The 14,570-nt window shown below is 37.9% G+C and overlaps 1 protein-coding gene and 1 long non-coding RNA gene across 5 annotated transcripts in view; one reads left to right on the top strand and one right to left on the bottom strand.

Annotated features, from left to right (window-relative positions):
* The window catches only part of CPA6 (carboxypeptidase A6), a 559,011-nt gene that overhangs the window by 415,211 nt on the left and 129,230 nt on the right, over positions 1-14,570 (top strand). The window lies entirely within an intron of this gene.
* LOC144615109 (uncharacterized) overlaps positions 12,716-14,570 on the bottom strand; it is a 99,861-nt gene continuing 98,006 nt past the window's right edge. The window contains exons 4-5 of the long non-coding RNA XR_013553559.1: positions 14,221-14,368; positions 12,716-12,835 (exon numbers count right to left, since the gene is read on the bottom strand). This is a non-coding gene — a long non-coding RNA (uncharacterized LOC144615109). The remainder of the gene's footprint in view (positions 12,836-14,220; positions 14,369-14,570) is intronic.

Below are 14,570 nucleotides of genomic sequence, written 5' to 3'. Positions count from 1 at the left end.
TGGGATGTCTTAAAATTGATAATGCTCTAAGTCACTGCCAGCCAGGTTTAAAAATCTTCAACTGATACCTCCCGATAAAATCAAGAAAGCACCAAACTCACAACATATTAAATTTGATGAAGTATTAACAGGTTACTTTCCTTAAGTTGTTTATTATAATATCGATTCACATGTATTTCATAAAGGGGTGCCATGAGTATGACCCTCAATATCCTTTTTACAATTTTACAACCTCAAAAATTATATACTTTAATTCAATTTGTTGTTAGCTTTTATTATTACTCGTAAGTTCAAATAAAAATGGATCTCAGGGCACCTGGGTGGCTCAGTCAGTTAAGCATCCGACTGTTGATCTCACGGTTCGGGAGTTCAAGTCCCGCATGGTGCTCTGCACTGAGAGTGTGGAGCCTGCTTGGGATTCTCTCTCCTCTCTGCCCCTATCCAGCTCATGCTTGCTCACATGCATGCTCGCTCTCTAAATAAATAAACAAACAAACTTTAACAAAAAATGGAACTCTACAAGTGGAGTTTTATCATTTTAACCAAGTTAATTACCTTTATTCTGCCCTGTAATTGAGAAATGGGCCCTTCAGATTTGGTTGTTCTTCTAATTCATTTATAATTGACTCAAAAGTGTTAATACAGGGGCACCTGGGTGGCGCAGTCGGTTAAGCGTCCGACTTCAGCCAGGTCACGATCTCGCGGTCCGTGAGTTCGAGCCCCGCGTCAAGCTCTGTGCTGACGGCTCGGAGCCTGGAGCCTGTTTCCGATTCTGTGTCTCCCTCTCTCTCTGCCCCTCCCCCGTTCATGCTCTGTCTCTCTCTGTCCCAAAAATAAATAAAAAAAAAAAAAAAAAAAAAAAAAAAAAAAAAAAAAAAAGTGTTAATACATGTTTCACATTAATCTGTGTTTATTGTATATTAAGTACAGACAGTAACATTCTGCTAAAAGCCATGGGGATAAAGTGATATTTCTATTCCTGTGGCATCTCAGACCCTTAAGCCATAGGCAAAACCTCTACTAAGCCATTAATATTTGTCTACATTGTGAGCAACACTCTTGCAAGCTTTAGTAAGTAGCCAGCTCCTGTTCTGTTTATGAATTTCAGTTTACTTATATGTATGTGCTGCTTTGTTCTAATTCTTCACTCAAAAGCTTGGTTGTTTTAAGAGCTTGGGGGAAATGATTTCATTATAAACCGCGTGATCATATTTGTTTAACTTGGAAGGATTTGGAAGAAAGGAAAGAGGTATTTTAAAAAGTTTTCGTATGCTGTAAGTAAGGTATACAGATGAAAGGAATAAAGTCTGATTTTTAAAGCTCTGCTTATCATAGAGGGTGATCAGAAATGCCAACTCAGGGGCCCCCCGGGTGACTTAATTGTTAAGGTTCGGACTTCGGTTCAAGTCATGATCTTGTGGTTCGTGTCAGGCTCTGTGCTGACAGCTGAGAGCCTAGAGCCTGCTTCAGATTCTGTGTCTCCCTCTCTCTCTGCCCTTCCTCTGTTCACACTCTCTCAAAAATAAACATTAAAATTACATAAAATTTTTAAAAAATAAATGCTAACTGAAATTCTTCACTAGACCATTTCATCATCTGCAGTATGACTGATTTTCACATAATCCCAGTGGTCTGCAGATGTACATAAAGGCAGCTCCTAATACATGAAAAGAATATTTAAATGTACATACTCTTGGGGCACCTGGGTGACTCAGTTGGTAGGCATCCAGACTTCAGCTCAGGTCATGATCTCACAGCAGGTGGGTCCAAGCCCCATGTTGGGCCCTGTGCTGACAGTTCAGCCTGTAGCCTGTTTCAGATTCTGTTTCCCTGTGTCCCTCCTCCACTTGCGCACGCATGCACTCTCTGAAATATAAACATTTTTTAAAAATTTAATGTACATGCTTTTTCACAATTCTTTTTAAAAAAATTTTTAATGTGTATTTCTGAGATAGAGGGTGAGCAGGAGAGGGGCAAGGAGGGAGGGAGACACAGAATCCAAAGCAGGCTCCAGGCTCTGAGCTGTCAGCACAGAGCCCGATGCGGGGCTGGAACCCGTGAACTGTGAGATCATGAACTGAGCTGAAGTCAGACGATCAACTGACTGAGCTACCCAGGCACCCCCTCTGTCACAATTTTTTTAAATAAAAGTTTGTTATATATGTTGCATACTAAATATGGAAATTGAGATTATTTTTAGATAAGGGTCAAGTGGTCTTTTACCAATATTTGATATTGCATTCTTGGGCATTTTTTCTACGAAAATTTTGTTTACACAAAAATTTGTACATAAACATTCACAGAAGCTTTATTCATAATATCCCCAAACTGGAGAAAGCTCAGTGTCCTTCAGTGGGTGAATAATTAAACAAATTGTGGTGCATCCATGCCATGGAATGCTACACAGCAGTAAAAAGGAAGTAACTATTGAAATATGTAATTATTTGCATGTATTTCAAGGGAATTGTACTGAAAGAGGCGAATCCCAGAAGGTTACATACTGTATTTTTCCACTTATCTAACATTATTTAGATAACAGAATTATAGAGGCAAAGAACAGATTAGTGATTTCCAAGGGTTAAGGATGATGGGGGTGAGGTGATGGGTGTGGCTATAAAGGGTTAGCAATACAAAGCCCTGCAGTGACAGAAGAGTTTATATCCTAATTGTGATGGGAGTTACACAGATGTACATCTGTGACAAAGTTGAATAGAACCACACACACATACATACACTCTGATCACCTAAAATTGGTAAAATATTACTTATCCTGGTTATTGTATTGTTCTAAGTGAAGGGAACATAGGACTTCTCTGTTCATTTTTTTTTCCAAATTCTTGTGAATCTATAATTATTTCAAAATTAAAAGCTTTAAAAAGTTATCCTGCATAGACAAGAGGAGCCATATCAAACCAAAAATCTGCATAGCAAAAGAATCAAAAAAGTGAAAAGGCAAACTACAGAATGGGAGAAGATATCTGCAAACCATATGTCTGATAAGGGGTTAATATCCAAAGTATATAAGGAACTCCTATAACTCAATAGCAAAAAATAACCCAATTTAAAAATGAATAAGAAACTGAATAGACCTTTCTCCAAAGACAACATAAAATATCCAAGTGGAGAATGGAAAGGTGCTCACCATCAGGTAAAGGCAATCGTCAGGTAAATGCAAATCAAAACCACAATGAGGTATCACCTCACACCTGTTAAGATAACCATTACCAGATTTTAAAAAAAATGAATATAGTAAGTGTCGTGGAGAAATTGGAATTCTTGTGCACTATTGGTGGGAATGGTAATTGGTGCAACCACCATGGAAAACAGTATGACGTTTCCTCAAATAGTTAAAATTAGAACTGATGTGATCCAGCTTCCCACTTCTGGGTATATTTCCAAAGGAATTGAAATCAGGATGTTGAAGAGATATCTGTATTTCCGTGTTCGTTTCAGCATCATTCACAACAACCAAGAAGTGGAACAAGAAATGGAAACCACCTAAATGTCCACCGATGGGTGAATGGATAAAGAAAATGTGATATCTGTATACAATGAGATATTATTCAGCCATAAAGAAGAAAATCCTGCCATTTGAAACAATATGGATGATAGTGGATGACATTATGCTAAGTGAACTAGGCTAGTCCCAGAAGGAGAATACTACATGATTCCACTTACATAGGAGGCATTTAAAAATGGTCAACTTCACAGGGCCAAAGTAGAATGGTGGCTGCCAGAGGCCAGGGGGAGAAATGGAGACAATTGCTGTTTGATAGGTATAGAGTTTCAGACATTTAAAACAGGAATTTACAATATTGTGCTTATACTTAAATTGCCCAGCTCTAGCCTCCCGCAGAATATTTGTGAGAATTCTCAGGAAGGTTTGCCTGCCTCATGCTCCTTCTCCACCTTTCCATGATGAAATATTGTGTAAGCCAGTTCTCTGGCTCTATTTTAAGATTTCCGTAAGGGAATTACAACTCAAAAAAGAGGAAATTTTAATTTGATCAAGTCTGTGGAGATTATTCCACTTCCATTAGATTCACTTTGCCATAGGAATCCTTTACCATTTATTGCTATCAGTCTGTCCCAGCAATAATGTCATTAAACCCCAGTATACAACTGGTCTGTCCCAGAGTCTGCTTCAGAACAAAGTGGAGAGAAGCTTTGATTCTTTTCACTGACTTCTATGCTCTCATAAAACTTTGATCATACCAAGATAAATACTAAGTAATTTACCCATGGGGTATTCTATTTTATATACAAGATGTAACCAATCTCTATGGCTATTAAAACTGAAATTAAAATTTAAAAATAATTTTAAAATTATTTGTTCCAGGTCATGGGTCCCAACGGTAAATTAGGGTTATGGTCTTTCCAAACCTTACCTGTCAATTTCCAATTTTAATGCCAATGCCAAGTTCCGTCCCAAAGGGGGATCCAGAGCATTGGGCAATGGTGCCCGTTTCCTATCCTCCGGGACCTACTGCAGCTCCACACGGAGAAACACACTACGTTAGGAATGTTGGATTGTCCTTGTCCTTAATCCCTAGTAATCTCAGCCCTTCAGGCTAGTGAGAGCAGTTACTTCTGGTGTCGAAAGTGGTAATTCTTTCTCGAAATGATACTATAAAATCTTTCATAAGATTATGGGCTTCATAATCTTTCAAATCTTCTTACTTCGCCCTCCATCCTCTTCTCTCCTGTTTTCTCCCTTTTACTCCTCAGAAAACTAAATCCTTAGATAAATAAAAGCAGTGTATTTCTGATTATTTCCTGTAGGTACAAGTGTTGCCCTAAATTTTTAAAAAGCTTTTTCCTTGTTGAACAAACTTTCTTTTGTTATTCATAAAAGTTTCTTAACATTATGCTCCACTCTGCCTCCACTCTGTCATTTTCCTCTGCTTTTTCAAAATCTTAATATCACTGTATACATCTTAAACCCCATGGAATTTAATACTAAGTATTTTTATTGGCCATATAGAACATGTTCTTAATATTAAAAACTCATGGGTATAACTTTAATCAAGTACCATCTTATAGATACTCTTTAATTCTTTGGTCGTTATCTTTGCAATAAGAAAAATAATATGCCCTCCTCTAGAATAAGAATCTGGTGTTGATAAACATTTCCCTGAGTACTACATAGAATATGTAATTTAAGGAACAGTCTGAATCTTTAAAATTCTGCTTATTTTCCTTCTTTCCTTTTAAAATGTGATCAAAGACTAGAAAGACCACATATTATTACTCAATATTGTTAATCACATTACTGGAGAATTCAATTTTAATTTTTGGTTTATTTTGAGACAGGGAGGGAGAGAGGCAGAGAGAAAGGGGGAGAGAGAATCCCCAGCATGGGCCATGCTGTCAGCACAGAGCTCGACACAGGGCTAGATCTCACAAACAGCAAGATCATGACCTGAGCCATGATCAAGAGTCAGACATTTTAACTGACTCAGTCACCCAGGTACCCCTAGAAAGTTAAATTTTTATAATCTGCTTAATTGCTTTTCTGTTTAGTATACACATATTTAAGCATCGATCACAAACAAGGAATGTGCTTACGATGAATGGGACTGGGATGTAGCTTCTGTACAGTTTGCCCATCAGCATCACCTGGGAACTCATTAAAAATGTAAATCTTCAAACCCTGCTCCCAGTCTGAATCAGGAACTCTAGGAGTGAGATTAACAAATTCTTCAAGCTGATTCTGACATAGGCCAAAATTTGAGGATACTGGTTCACATGAAACAATCAATTACCATGTAGTGTGGAAAGTATTACATGAAATGTGTCTACAAAGCACTCTAGAAAAAGGAAGAAACAGCAAATAAACTGGAAAAATTAAGGAAAACTGTAGAGAAGTGACATTTGAGCTAACTTTGGAGGTGAGCAGGATTTTAATCTTTAAACAAATCTTTATATACACATACTGTCCTAGTCACTCTGCCAGACTGACAATGTTTAATAAACAATAGTTCAATAAAAGTCATTAGGCAATAATTCAGAGGCAGTTTTACCGGGAAACTAACCAAGCTGAAGCTTCAGACTTCTTCACTTGCCTGGCACCCTTCCAAAGCCCTGTCTCTACTTTTAATTATAAAAAATTATGAGAATACATAATTGTGTACTTTTTCCTATATTGGGCCCCCCAAATTGTATAAGCCTCAAGTCCCCCACAAAATCCAGATATATACCTCACACTTGCTATGTTTGGCAGTAGAAGGGAGATAGTAAGGAAGCAAGCATGACTTTCCAGCAAAGGAAACCACGTATGCCAGGGAGTGGAGGCTGAGAGTGTTAAGTCTGTCAGTGTGTCTGGAGCTGGGGTAACTGGCAGGGAGGTGATGCTGATAAGGTGCATTACCAGAGCCCTTGGACTCATTGCCAAGGGGTTTGGACTTTATCCTCTACACAATGGATTGCGTTAGAGGTCCCTCAGTAGATGCCTGAATTTAACAAAGCTAACTGTAGCAACTGTGGAAGCAAACAGATTGATGAAGGGAGAGACTAAAGCCAGGGTTATCAGGAACATCATGAAATAGCCCAAGAGGGAAATGTTGAAGGTGTAGGTTCAGGTAATGGGAGTGATTTTGAGAGAGGAACTTGAGAGAGAATCTACTTGGAGACCAATTGGAAGCGCTATTAAAGGTGACTTCGATTTATAGCTTGGGTGGTTTGGGTGCATTATAATGTGGATAATAAGCCTCTCAAGTCAAAAAATACATGGAGGAGCAGTGAGTTTTACAGAAAAGGTAATGAGTTCCTTTTCAGTAAGTTTTTCTATATTTATCATTCTAAAATATATATCATTCTAAACAAATGCTTTTTGAAAAGAGCTACATATTTGAAAGAAAAAAACATATATATACCCCAGCACCTTATAGATACACAGTATCATTCTAAAAAGTATTACATTCTGTAGTCATTAAGTCACTATTTCTTTCTAAAAAACATGAAATGGGATTTAAGTATACAAGCAAAAGTCTGTCTTGCTAATTAAATATGGAACCAAACAGGCTTTAATTTAACACCATCTTTGGCTAGAAAAATGGTTCTAAAATCCCTGCAAAAAGCTTCTAGGATGAAAAGGTCAGAAGACTCCCCATTTATATTGTTAAATGAAAGGTAGCAGAGTAGGTGAGGAGGAGAAGGAAGAGTAAGCTCTGCTTGGATCCAGGTGGAGGTTGGGGGTTAATGGAAGAAAGTTTAAAGTTCTGTATCGAGATAAACATGACCGAAGCAGTGAGTTAGATCTGTAATCCACATCAAAGAACACTAAACAGATTTGATGCCTTGACGTAATTATACAGATATTTAGGAAAGCATAAAGCAGCATGATGTCTCAAGAAAAAGGTCATCTAAATATCCCCAAAGGATTGTTCACTGAGATTATTCAGAAGGAGAGAACTCTCTGAGGATGAGGGACATCTGTTTTTGTTGCATGAGCTTTGCAGTGCTGTTAGACTTCATGAGTCACTCATTGCCACTTAATAGGAAAGATGTTGCCAGGGCACCACACCCCTAATTTAGTACTCTGCTTGCTGGACCATGGCACCACTAAGCACAACAGAAAGAAGCAGTGGATGCTCCAGAGTTGCCATTGAAGTCCTAGGGCCCCCTTAACATCTGTCAAAGAGTTCCTTGCTGGGACTTTTGAATTAATACACCTCGGATTCTGATAGTGTGTCCTGACAACATTTCTACACTTAGGATTGAAGATATTTCTCTCTCTTCCTGGATTTGTCCCATGTCTGGTTCAAGTTAGTTCCCCTGGTTCTCTGAATTTTTTATGACATTGCAAACTAAAAGTGATTTTAGATATTAACACAGTTCACCCATGTTTGACAAATGGTCAGGAATTTTTTTAAAAATGCATGCACTCCAATTTATAGCAGTGCTATCAATAGCCAAAGTATGGAAAGAGCCCAAATGTCCATCGACTGATGAATGGATAAAAGATGTGATGTGTGTGTGTGTATGTGCATACACACACACACAATGGAATACTACTCAGCAATGAAAAAGAATGAAATCTTGCCATTTGCAACAATGTGGATGGAACTAGAGGGCATTATGCTAAGCGAAATAAGTCAGAAAAAGATATCCTATAATTTCACTCATGTGGAATTTGAGAAACTCAACAGATGAACATGGGGGAGGGAAGGAAAAATAATATAAAAAGGGGCAAACCATAAGAGACTCTTAAATACAGTGAACTGAGAGTTTCTGGAAGGGAGGTGGGTGGGGGATGGGTTAAATGGGTGATGGGAATTAAGGGCACTTTGCGGGGTGAGGACTGGATGTCACATGTAAGATCTAAATCACTGGGTTCTATTCCTGAAGCCAAGGCTATACAGTATGTTAACTAACTTGAATTTAAATTAAAAAAAAAAATAGAATGAGGAGCAGGGAGGGAAATTGTTTAATGGGTATAGATGATGTTGTGGAGATCTATTTCACAACAGTGTGAATATACTTAACACTACTGAGCTGTACACTTAAAAATAGTTAAGGTGGTTTAAAATTTCTCATTATGTATTATGCCACAAAAACCCCAGGCCTCTAAGGAGTACCTCAGATCTTCAAGATCCCTCAAAGAAATCTACCTCTTTCTTTCCATACTTTTGTTTTGGGTTCCAGGCTTGATTCTTGAGTCTTTAACTATATGTTTGTTAGACAGAAATTGAGCAGCATATTCAACTGATAGGTATATAGTTTGAAGCACAGCTGAAAGAATTGTGTATCTGCCACTGTAAGAAGTTAGGTGATTCATAAACCAAACCCCTTGATGTGGTGCAGAAAAACAATACTTAATGATTGCAAACTCAAAGCCAAAACCCATCCATTCTTCAGGATTCCTCTTCATGGAGAAAAACAAAAACTTCAATGACTTCAAACAGCATGTAGATAGATGATTATTTCTATTTTTCTTAAGAACATAGGTGTTTTTCAATGAACTACCACCTCACACCAATCAGAATGGCTAACATTAACAACTCAGGCAACAACAGATGTTGGTGAGGATGCGGAGAAGAGGATCTCTTTTGCACTGTTGGTGGGAAGGCAAACTGCTGCCGCCACTCTGGAAAACAGTATGGAGGTTCCTCAAAAAGTTAAAAATAGAACTACCCTACCACCCAGCAACTGCACTACTAGGTATTTATCTAAGGGATACAGGTGTGTGGTTCTGAGGGGGCACACATACCCTGTTTATAGCAGCACTATCAACAATAGCCAAAGTATGGAAAGAGCCCAGATGTCTTTCACTGGATGAATGGATAAAGAAGACATGGTATAATAAAATGGAGTATTAAAAAGAATGAAATCTTGCCATTTGCAACAACATGGGTGGAATTAGAGCAAATTATACTAAGCAAAGTTAGAGAAAGACAAATATCATATGACTTCATTCATGTGGAATTTAAGATACAAAACAGATGAACGTAAGGGAAGGGAAGCAGAAACAATATAAAAACAGGGAAGAGGACAAAACATAAGAGACTCTTAAATATAGAGAACAACCTGAGGAATGTTGGAGGGGGTGTTAGGTGGGGGGCTGGGCTAAATGGGTGTAAGGGGCATTAAGGAAGACACTTGTTGGGATGAGCACTGGGTGTTATACGTAGGGGATGAATCACTGGAGTCTACTCCTGAAATAATTATTGCACTATATGATAACTTGGATGTAAATTAAAAAAAAATAACATAGGTGCTTTTGCTCCAATGCAATATATGTATTCCAGAACACCTTGCATTCTACAAAATTACACAAGACACGTGACAGGGCTTGCAAGAAAATTTGGATTAACAACAGATCGCTCAAACTTATGCAATTTTACTTACAGAATGCTAACAACAAAAAACAAATACTAACATATTTTAAAAGGTTAAATCCCTAATGAATAACTACCATAGTTAATATAGGCACAGTAACTATAGGTATTTGTTGCAGGAATTAATAGTAGCTTGATGGAAAGGGGTAACAGGAGGGTTGAGACCACTGAGCTTTGTAGTAACAAGGGCAACATTCAAAAGGATCAGCAAAAACCAAGGGAGACTTTTAAGGCAGGGCAGTGGCCAAGCACAGCCAAGAGTGAAAATATCGATGGGATTCTGAACAGTCCTGAGTTTCTCTGTACCTTGCTGTGTTCCTCTGTAGTAATGCATCTTATGCTCAGCTCCTGTTGCCCGGCAGTGTAAAAGATTAGTGCACTGGGAAAATCCTGGATAAACCAATCCAAATTCAGTATTATTTTGATATTACAGTGCATTACTGCTATTGCTGAATGTGTCCCCCACCCCCAAATTCATGTTAAAACCTAATCTCCAAGGTGATAGTATTAGGAAGTAGGGCATTGATGAGATTGGTTAGGTCATGAGGGTAGAGGCCTCTTAAGTGGGACTTAGTAACCTTATAAAAGAGACCCCAGAGAGCTCTCTTGCCTCTTCCACCATGTGAGGACACAATAAAAAGATGGCATTATTAACCGGGAAACAGTGCTCTCACGAGACATCTAATCTGCTGGCACTTTGATCTTAAACTCCTAGCTTCCAGAATTGTGCAAATTTCTGTTGTTTATAAACCACCTAGTCCATGGTATTCTGTTATAGCAGCCCTAACAGATTAAGGCAATTACCAATCATGTTGAAGCAACATGAATTACAGAAATGCACATTATCCCAGAACACAATGTACCTACATTTGAACATTTTCTAAAAATTCATATAATGTGTATATTTGATTCAGATTTGACAAATTGGGAATGGACTGGTTCCTATCCCTGCATCACTAGCTGTATACAAACCCTTTTCTGCAGCCTAATGAGTTTTCCTCTAAAACTTTGTCCAAGAGTCATTGAAAATGAATACTTAAGTGCTACTAAGGGTTTCTTGATGTACAAAGTAAGCAGAGAAAATTTCCGTATCTTTAAAACTATTGTTACTTTCATTATTGTCATTAATGGCCATTTGAAAGAGCAGTCCCTAAATGCAGAGGACTTTGATAAAGCATGGTCCTCAGACCAACTACTTCAGAATTAGCTAGTGGGCTTCTTAAAAAGGCAGATTCCCTTGAGCCAACCTAAGACTCTTGAAATCAATATACCTAGCAATAGGTCCCAGGAATCTTTATTTTGTCAAAATATTCAGTTAAGTATGATGCTCCTTGAACTTTGGGAAGCAGTAATATAATGGTTTTCTGCCACATACTACAAATGGACATAGTGTGCAGATAGTTGTCTAACAATGTATTTTTCAAAGCATGTACTAGTGAGAATCTGATATGATTTCATGACAGGCACTGAAGCAGGGGAAGGTATTGCAAGAATAGACCTAGGCAAGTGCTACCTGATACTGTTAGGGTATGTTATACCTGATACATTGATTTTCATTGTGCATCTATTCCCTGACAGGAAATTCAGGTCTTCTGTTCAAGTCTTGAATCCATTTTTTAATTTTTGTGTATGCTGTAAAATTGGGTCCCGTTTCATTCTTTTGTATGTGGCTGTCCAGTTTTTCCAACACCATTTATCAAAGAGAACTTTTTCCCCCATTGTATATTCTTGGCCCCTATGATGTAAATTATGCATCAGTTTATTTCTGGGCTCTCCATCGTGTTACAATAAGATATGGGTCTGTTTTTATGCCAGTACCATACTGTTACAGCTTTGTGGTATAGTTTGAAATCAGAGAGTGTGATACCTCCAGCTTTGTTCTTTCTCAGGATTGCTCTATTGGGAGTGCTTTGTGGTTCCATACAAATTTTAGGATTGTTCTATTTCTGGGAAAAATGCCAATGGAATTTCGATAGGGATTACACTGAATCTGTAGATGGCTTCGGGCAGTATGACCTTTTAACAATACTTTAATCAAATAAATGCAAATAAATGCAAAGGCATTTCGTGCTCATAATTTGTGCCATCTTCAGTTTCTTTCATCATTTTCACAGCTTTCTGTGTGCAGGTCTTTTACCATTTCGGTTACATTTATATCCAGATATTTTACTCTCTTTGACGCAATTGTAATAAGATTTTCTTAATTTCTCGTTCTGATAGTTACTAGTATGTAGAAACACAACTGATTTTTGCATGTTAACTTCATATCCTGAAATTTTACTGAATTTATTTATTCAGACAGTTTTTTGGTGAAGTCTTCAGGTATTTCTATATATGATATCATGTCTGTAAATACTTTTGTCTCTTCCTTTATTTCTATGCCTTTTATTTCGTTTTCTTAAATATAATTTTTTAATAGTGTTCAGGGGTTAGAGTCATGCAAATGAAACTATCACTTTAAGAATGAGTGTTCTTATTGGTTTAAAAATCTTAATCACCTGAACACTTGGAAGTTTTTAATTCTTCAATTAAGTTATCATTAATATAGAAGAACCACACTTGGCTGTCAGCATGACTAATCTTTCTAGTTCTTCACCTTCTCACTGTTATAGCCATTTTCTTGTCCCAGGTAGATGACTTACTCCAAGATAGAAGGGTGGAAGTATGGTTTTAAGGGCAAGCAGTCATCCATTCCTCTAGTCCCATTAAGAACATGCAGAATTACACAACTGAATGTTTTTTTTTTGTTCCAGTTAAACTATAAATAAGAGTAGCAAAGGCACCACCATTTCTATTACTGTCTAAGGAAAATCTTACCTGAATGAAGTCCAGTTCCTATTTTTTTATATTTTTTTATCTTTATTTATTTTTGAGAGAGCACGTGCAGGGGAGGAACAGAGAGAGAGGGAGACACAGAATCCGAAGCAGCCTCCAGGCTCTGAGCTGTCAGCAGAGCCGGACACAGGGCTCGAACTCGGGAATGGCAAGATCATGACCTAGGCGGAAGACAGACGCTTAACTGACTGAGCCACCCAGGGACCCCAATTCCTTTTTTTTTTTTTTTAATGTTTTAATGTTTGCTTATTTTTGAGATACAGAGAGACAGTGTGCAAGCGAGGGAGGGGCAGAAAGAGAGGGAGACACAGAATCTGAAGCAGGCTCCAGGCTTTGAGCTGTCAGCACAGAACCGCGAGATCATGACCCAAGTTGAAGTCAGACGTTCAATCACCTGAGCCACCCAGGTGTCCCTAATCCCTGCTAAACCTAGAATAACTCATTGTTTAGTTAGAACACCCAGTGGTACAAACACCTAAATTTACAAATATACATCTAAAACATCTATTAAATCTAATGTGTTTGGTCTCAAAAATTTCCAAATGCTCCTGTGCCTTGTTCCTTTATTAAACACTCATCTTTTCTCGTGACATTTAGAAAACAGATCAATAAAAAAATTTCATGGTCCCCATTTGACCACCAGAAATATGAAGGAGGGCAATAAATTATGAATATAATGACAACTCTATGGAACCCAGGCCAGCTAAAGGGAGCCTACATTTATTTAGAGGGATGAAAAGAGGACGCAATCACACACAGTCCCAAATCCAGTGAGCTCAAGGAGTATTTAATACAAGGTTCTTTGAATTGTCAATTGATACTAACAAAGCCAGTATCCCCCTGTTGAGTATTGAGTAGGCCTCCAGATCACTGGATTCACTGTAGCATTAGAAGGCCTATAGGCTATACTGATGTGTGTTTATCATCATTGGTTTTTCCTGGACTTCAGAGATCATCCAGAACAATCCAGGAAAGATAGAATGGGATGTCAGCAACAACAAGGTAAAAAACAGAATCAGGGCTACACCACTTTGTGAAGCCTCCCATTATCCCCTAGGAATGTATATGGTTTATTCAAGTGCAGAGTACTTTGGATGCAAAGTTCCAACAACAGAACAGAACCAACAGCTTGGTCATTTAAAAAGAAAGGCAACATAGTTGGGATGAGCACTGGGTGTTATATGTAAATGATGAATTACTAAATTCTATTCCTGAAAACAAAACAAAACAAAAGCCACATAGAAGAAACATGTAATAGGCAACCAACAACCTACTGTGGGAAAACCCGAGTACCAGAAATAACATCACTTCAAGCCTATGTCTTTTGAATTTGGAAGAGTTTCAGGAATATAAGAAAAAGTATGCTACAAATAAATCTGTCTTCAGATATTACAGAGAGTGCCTGAGTTGCATTTTTGACATTAGTTTTCTAAGGATCCAAATTCATCAATGACTGGTGCCCCCACACAGTGTAATCTGTATGCAGTAACTTGAAAAACGTCCTTGATACATTGCCAAGTGAAAAAAAATCAAAAGAAATACCCACCTGCTTTTAAGTAGGTAGGTAGGTCTGAAAAACTTAATTCTGAAGTCTTCTCTCTCGAAAATTTTACACATCCCATGGACCCTCTATGTACTCCTTGTGATTGTTCCAGGGCATCAGCTGTTTAGGAAACACAGCCTGGGATATATACCTGCAAGTGGAATTGATGAGAAATACATGTTTATTCTTTACCAGAAATTGGCATGTGCTCTCCAAAGTGTTTCTACCAATGTGCTTCAGGAGCAGTGTAAGAAATTTTACATCACTCCACACTCCAGACTCCATTTGGTATTGTCAGAATTTTTAATATTTGTAAATCTCACATCTGTTTGCTATTTCATTTTGACTTAATA

Source organism: Panthera onca, chromosome F2 (genome assembly GCF_046562875.1).
Source record: "Panthera onca isolate mPanOnc1 chromosome F2, mPanOnc1 haplotype 2, whole genome shotgun sequence".
Lineage (NCBI taxonomy): Eukaryota > Metazoa > Chordata > Mammalia > Carnivora > Felidae > Panthera > Panthera onca.
Note: the sequence above shows the minus strand (reverse complement) of the source record. Positions and strands in the feature narration are given on the sequence as shown.